Source organism: Montipora capricornis, chromosome 6, assembly GCF_036669925.1.
Source record: "Montipora capricornis isolate CH-2021 chromosome 6, ASM3666992v2, whole genome shotgun sequence".
Classification (NCBI taxonomy): Eukaryota; Metazoa; Cnidaria; class Anthozoa; order Scleractinia; family Acroporidae; genus Montipora; species Montipora capricornis.
This window is the reverse complement of record NC_090888.1, coordinates 14,261,906-14,269,405: the sequence shown is the minus strand read 5'-3', so window position 1 is coordinate 14,269,405 and position 7,500 is coordinate 14,261,906. Positions and strand designations below refer to the sequence as shown.

At 40.6% G+C, this 7,500-nt stretch overlaps 1 protein-coding gene across 1 annotated transcript in view; it reads right to left on the bottom strand.

Annotated features, from left to right (window-relative positions):
• Positions 1-7,500, bottom strand: part of LOC138050903 (uncharacterized) — a 261,256-nt gene that overhangs the window by 243,758 nt on the left and 9,998 nt on the right. The window contains exons 3-4 of the mRNA XM_068897157.1: positions 6,793-6,861; positions 4,559-4,635 (exon numbers count right to left, since the gene is read on the bottom strand). The gene's annotated coding sequence lies outside the window, so the exon portion shown is untranslated. The remainder of the gene's footprint in view (positions 1-4,558; positions 4,636-6,792; positions 6,862-7,500) is intronic.

The following is a 7,500-nucleotide window of genomic DNA, read 5'->3' as shown; positions in this document are numbered from 1 at the left end:
GTGCTATCACCTTCTCCTGTTGGTGGTCGATAAAACGGGCATCGATTCTGTTTGCTCTCACCTCGGTGTGCTCAGCATAGAGCGGGACATCCCAGTAGGCTTGAAACTGGTCGTTTTCATATACCGGTTTGGGTTTTACTTAGGAGAACCATGGTGGGACTCTGTCAATAAGGTTTGCGTCCTTCAGGATCTCGAAGAACAGGATCTTCAAGGCGTTATTGTGCCTTTCCAAGTACTTGTTCTGGGCCAAGGTGGGACATCCAGCTAGAATATGCTGAACTGTTTCTGCTGATCTACTGCATAGCCTACATGCCACTTCAGTAGCTGGTCGGGCTCGCAAGTTGTGACTTTAATATATTCGTGTTGGCAATAGTTGCTCGTAGAGCTCGATCACTCCTGCAACGGTGTTAGACGGACACAACGTCCAGTCCTTAAGCCAAGCAAAGCAGCCTGCTTTACTCAGACTTACATCCTCCCACCTACTTGTGTGTAGCTTTCCTTGCCACCTCTCTTCCCTCACAGCCTGTGTATTCTGCATTTCTACAGTTTCCTTCAAGGCAACTTTGATCTTCTTGTCTGTGATTGTTACTCCCCCCTGGGTGATGCAGGGTGACGGGTGCTCAAGGTCCAGGTCAAGACCGAGCTCTGCTGCGTACTTCATGCTATCCTTTAAAAATGAATGGTGTCCCACCTCACCTGCTCTTTCTTCAAACTTTCTCACAACTGCAATGGTCGGGTCCAGAAGCCTTTATCTTGACGAGTTTGTATTCTTGCTCGACTGATTTCAGCCCGCGCCCCCCTTTTTCCCTCGGGAGGTACAGTAATGCTGTCGAGCCTAGGGGGTGTTTGCCGCCGCTCTCAACGAGGATTTTTCGAACTTCTCTGTCAATTTGCCTAAGCTCTGCTATTGGCCAGCTCTGGGTCCACATTAGATACCCCAGTATGGGAAGGGCAAATTGGTTCGATGCAGCTACGCGGTTGTGATCTGACAGTGGACTTGACCAGATGACTGACATGCGTTGTAGGTATTCTTTGGCTGCAACATTCAAAGCTAACTTGTCATCTTGTTTTAGGTTCTCTAATGTTCCCAGGAACTTGTAATAAGTTCCTTCCTTTAGATTTGTCAGTACTGCTCTGTCATCCAACTGCACACCGGTTTCATCCTTCACCTGTACGCCTCTCCTTACATGGACGGTCGCGCCTTTCTTTGGGTTCCATTCTAAGCCTATATCTTGCATCGCACTCTTGGTTGACTTCAGAACCTTGTTGAGTTTGATCTCTGACGCTGCACACGCCTAAAGGTCGTCAATATACAGCAAATCCGTTATCTTTGTGCTTAAGGGTTTGGACAACTTGTACCCCTCCGAAGCTCGTAGTTTCCAAGCCACAGGATTCATACACAGGGTGAACAACCTGGGGCACAATGCATCTCCCTGAGTGAGGCCGCGTCTGAATTGTGTCACTTCAGACTTCTCTATCCCCTGCTTCGTCTTTGCGACGACTTTCGTGTTCCAGCTGTTGCACAGGCTCTCGATAGTGCGGCACAGCCAGGTTGGGAATGTGTGTAGAATCATCATCTCAGCAAGCCATTCATGGTCAACTGAGTCAAAAGCTTTCTTGACATCAATCCAGGCCATGCTCAAGTTACGTTTCCCTCTGTGACAGTCTTGTGTGACCATTCTATCAATGAGCAGGTTATCAACAGTGCCACTGCATCCTGATTTGGCGCCTCTCTGTTCTCCCTCCATTAGGCCATATTCATTTAGGTGACGATCCATTGGTCCTAATAAGCATGATGTAAACCACTTATACATAGTGTTCAAGCAGGTAATTGGTCTTTGGTTGCTACTTGAGAATTCTCCTGGCTTAGGGATCAACGTCGTTTTTCCCTCGGCAAACCACATGGGGTATTCAGAAGGACTCTGGCCGATGGATTGGAACGATTTGGTCACACCCTCATGCAGCGCATGTGCTTTCTTCCACCAATAGTTGGCGATTCTATCTGGCCCAGGAGCGCTCCAATTTCTTTTCTTCATGATAGTTTTCACTGCTTCAGTTGATTCAAGGACAAAATTCTCATTTGATGGTGGTGGGACATATTTATTAATTGCCTCTCTTACATCCTCAAGCCAGGTAGCATTTCTGTTTCCTGTTCCTCCTTCACTCCACACTTGCCTCCAAAATGAGCTTGCTTCTTCGATGTCTTCAAACTGATTGGCATCTGTTTCATTACTGATAGTGCTCTGGCGAGGTTTGTACTTAGGTCTGTTTAGATCCTTATCTTCCGCTATCATTTCTCCGAACTTTGCGTATACACGCCCTGGGTCAGTCTGGAACTGGTTGTTGAGTTCTCTGGATTGCTGTTGCTTTTTTCTCCGCGAATACTCTCTCTTTAATCTTCCCACAGTCGACTTTTTCTTTTCCATGTAATTCACTAGTTGCGCGACGGACAAGACTTTGCATTCTTCCAGCAGTACGGCTCTATTTCTCCTTCCTTTTTTCGTGATCTTTTTATTCGCTTTTAATCTTTCTACTTCTGCTGCAGCTATAGAGATCTTTTTCCGCATTTCAGATACCTTTCTTTCGTATTTAGCTTTCATTTTGTTTTGATAGTTGTTTTGTGTCGTTTGTGATGTTGAGCTTTTTTGTTTTTTCCATCCTTTATGCAGAAGGAACGCATTATTATTATTATTATTGGTCTTATTATTATTGTTCTTATTATCACCATTATCAGCTAAAAGGGGAGATTAATTAGTATGAAAGGGATAAATGATTATTACAGTCGAACCTCGATTATCCAGATACTTCAATTATCCGGACTTTAACTTTTCTGGTCCCAGTTTTCATGCATATCAATAAGTCACATTTTATGTTCCGCAGCAAAACATTTTTCCTTCAAATTGTGAGATGAAAGTCCGGTTCCAACTGAACTTTTTCGCTTCTTAACACAAATCTGTACGCGTTTCATGCTCAACCGTGCCATAACTAACACAGTGCATTTAACTGAGCTCTGAGTAGCGGGCCATCATCGCGCCCAACAGTTTGATCGTCAGTCATCACTACAAACGTCACAAAAAGATAAGAATGACAGAATTCCATTCACCCTCACTTTCCATCCTCATAATCACGCAGTCAAAAGCATCATTCTTAGTAATTTTAAATTACTCCAAAATGATCCCGAGACTGGTAGAATCTTTTCGCAACCTCCACTTATTTCATTCAAACGCGACAAAAACGTAGGCAACTTTTTAGTTAGAAGCGCGCTCAAAACTAACGAGCAACCCGGCACTTTCAAATGCGCCCGCTCACGATGCAAAACTTGTCCTTTCATTGTCAACACTAGCAAGATATCGGGACCTAAGCGATCTGTTAAGATCACCGATCGTTTCACATGTACCTCCGCAAATGTCATTTATTGCATAACCTGTACGTTATGCAATAAATTATACATCGGTGAGACAGGTAGACGACTAGGTGACCGATTCCGCGAACACCTTCGCGATGTTGAGAAGAATGACAGGGATGCATCTAAGCCAGTCGCTCGCCATTTTAATCTGCCTAACCACTCCAAAAACCACATGGCTATCTGCGGCCTTTCCCTACATCTAGGTACGACGGAAAGCCGCAAGAATCTGGAACAAAAATTCATCTTTCAAATCGGCACCCTTAATCCTCACGGTATTAACGAACGCTTTTCATTTAACTAATATATTCCTATTTTTCACGTTGCCATGTTACCACCAATAGCGTAGCTCCTACTCTACTATAAAAACTACACGTAACCCATAATCCCTCGATTCGCTCTGACGAAGGGCTAACGCTCGAAACGTCAGCTTTTAGAATCTCTGTACGGTGGCCAATTTACATTATCAACTCCGTTGATAAAACCAAATTTCTGAGTAGCTCAGATTTGCTCAGTTGCTAAGTGAAATTCCACGGTCCATTAGCTGATGCAGCATAACTATGTTTGAATGTGGAAGTTAATCTGGTGATACCTCCCGTAGTGCTTTTTTTTTTGCATCCATAGGGTATCGCCTTGATAGAAGATGACATATTACTAAACATTACATGTACTTCCGTGGTATTGAAGAAGCGCTCTTAAAATGGCCTATGGCATTTTAACACAACAAGTTAATCAAGTTTTTCTGAAATAGAAATAGTAGTCAAAGACAGTATGTTGAACAGTCTGTTACCTGTTACGTTGAATGTCAAGATGCCAAGCTGTGAAATGCTCGAGTTTTTAGTATTACTTTTTTATCCTAACAAACCAACTTATTATTTATAATATTAACCTCGTGTGAACATTTATCAATCCAAATATCTCAAACCTGAATTTGAAACGAAGGAATCAATTTCACCTTAAAAAGAAAGTAAATAACAAGATTTCTTAGAATTTGAGATTTTTTTTTGCATGGATTCCAAAAAGTTTTTGTTTGTGCTAGAATTATTGTCAGAATTCAGGGATTTGCTTTTAAACACAATTAATCATTCAATCATGACAATCAATCATTCATTCATTCATTCATTCATTCATTCAATCATAACTACAGTAACTTACTTGAAGAGCTCTGATCAGTCTCCTCTGTCTTTCAAGTTTAAATCACAACTCTGCCATGCAGCATTTATACCATGGTCCTGCAAAATGAGGGATACCAACAAAAATGATTCTCAAGCATCTACACTCACAAGCTTGGTAAATTTCCTCAGTATAGTTAATGTTTTTGCATTTACCTCATTTTTGTCTTGTTGTTTGGAGGTTACAGCTACATTTAATTAATTGTATGTGATGTTACCTGTAGTCTCCCCAACTACTAATACCTTTCATGTAAGGTCTGCCATACAGTTTGGTCTGATAACTGTTATTGAATTAAAGCTTAAAGCTAAAAAATGAAGTTTTCCCTCGACCTCTTGTTTTAAGCTGTTTCCTTTATTTTCTCTCAGAATACTGTCCTTTCATCCTCTGTGATGAAGACCTTAATTAATGGACATTCTTACTCATCTCAGATGTTAAAGCCACCTAAATGCAGTAAAGATCTAAGACATACTGATTAACATACTAAATTTGTTAGGGGAGTGGTGGGAGCACTCGCATCCCACCAATATGGCCCGGGTTCAATTCTCCGTCCTGGGTCATACATGTATGTGGGTTGAATTTGTTGTTGGTCCTCTCTTTTCTCTAAGAAGTTTTCCCTATGTACTCCGGTTTTCCCCCCTCCTCAAAAACCAACATTGTCAAATTTCAATTCGATCTGGAATGCACGGACACATGTTGAACGAGTTCCTTTTGAGCGCTCTTAGGGGCTGGACAATCTGCAAGCCAGCGAGTCATGCCAATTTCGCATTTACCTCTAGGCTCGCATTCCAAATAGCGCTGATACACACTGTAAACTGTTATTAAGTCTAAGCACCCATTTTAAAACGGTTAGATGTTATTGTAGCTTTCAATAACTGTGTAATTCGCATGTTGACTCGCAGCCATGGCTCGCATGCCTCGCATGCCTTGCTGGCTCGCACATTGTCCAAACTCGCGCTCTTAAGGTGTTCCGTGGGTAAACAAATTCCATTCCATGAAGTTCAAAGCAGTCAAGATATCTGGAAATGAGTTTGATCAACCACCTCTTAGTTTCAGACATTAAATGCAACTCAGACTTCATTTGACATCATTTAATAGAACTTCAAGGACATTGAAAGCAGTCAACCAATGCTGATGTTTTTGAGATTTAGCTCTAAATGAAAACGGAATTTTAAGCTTAGAGAAATTTATACAAAGAAGAAATTAAACTTTTAAGATGGCATATTTGATAAGGTTTGAAGTTTCAAATGTGGTCAATTAAAGTACAGTGATGCCTTGATCTGTGCACTTTAACTACAATTACTGTTGTAGTTCGTTACCTAAAAATGTCTGGCTGTCACTGTAACATCATGACCAAGAAAATTTACATATAATTTTGTACTTGAAGAATCTTTACCCTACCAAACAGGTGACTGCAAGAAGTCTACATTTTTGTACAAGAGACAAGAGCGACTGCAGTCAACATGAGCAACTGCACTCAAGTTGTCAGTGGTTTTGTTATACTTGCCATTCGTTGGGTCCCTCATGCTTTGTGTTGTAGAGCTTATTCATTGTTGTTAAACATATAGCTAAAGTTCAATAAGGTTATATTTTAAATTATCTTTTATATTGATAGTTTTTAAATTTACCGTTGTTTTAATTATTTATATTAGTATATTAGTAATTATTATAAATAATTTTTAAGTTAGCGCAAATGAAAATAACCCAATTGATATTTGCGCTTTATAAGTGAAATAAATAATAATAATAATTATTATTATTATTATTATTATTGTGGCGCGAAGAAGGAGCATTTTGTGTGGAGCGTTTAGCGGGTTTTCCCCTCCCCTTTCCCCCGTCTTCTTTCCATGGGTGGCTGTCTTCTCGGGTGGCGTGGGGGCTCAGGGCTGGTTTGTCAGGTTTTACCAGCCACGGGTACAGTCTCTATCTTGGAGCTCGCTGCCAATAGTGGAAGCTCCAGGATGTCTCAGGCACCCAACCTCCACTTAGCGACGCAGTTGATAAATAATAATTGAAATAACAAGCTTTAGTCAATTTCGTGCAGTGAGCAAGTCAGTAAAATTACTGTAAATTTAAGTTTAGACAAAATTCAGGTGACAAAAATATATTTTATATTTATGAAGATGTTTCAAAATTGTCTGAAATGTGGACATTTACTGGAACATATATTGGTGATGTTAGAATACATGTAGTCTTATATGCATGCTTACTGCACATACCTGCAATAACTCTTTAATTTATTATTCAGAAACGTCTGGAAATCACATCTTTGATCAAAAAGTTTCCTCCTTTCAAGAAAACAAAATCGAAAAATTAATAAGCAGAGAGAGGAGAGATTTTATCACTACAGAAGAGACAAGAATTAAAGGATCTTCCTTTAAGATGTCATTCTCAATTAATTAGTATGTACATAATAAATTAAGTTGCACATCTAATTTGAAAGTTCAGAAGGAATTGCTTTAAAAATACACCCGACAGTCACAAAGAACAAACTATATAAAATTAAAGAAAGGCCATGTATCTCACAAAGTATTCCTCTGTTGTGCACAAGAATGGAATTTTCAATTTTACATATTAAGAAATGAATGGTTTGCAGCCAGCCTTGCATGAAATGCAGTGATGCCAACCTCTGGAGATCTAAGATCTGGAGATTAATTTTCATCCGGACCCCAACACCCCCTCCCCCTCCCCTCCATGATCATCTGACCCACTTCTAGCCCACTTTCTCCCCCCCCCCCCCCCCCCCCCCAAATATGCACTCACCCACCTCCTAAAACAGTTTCTAAATCAAATCCACAGGGTTGCAATGATTGCGGGAAAACAGGGCACTACATGTAATATGTCGAAAATTTTTACTCGTTAAACCGAGAATGATCCAACCCTGAAGACAATCAGATAATTATACGGTCGTGATAACAAACAAAGGC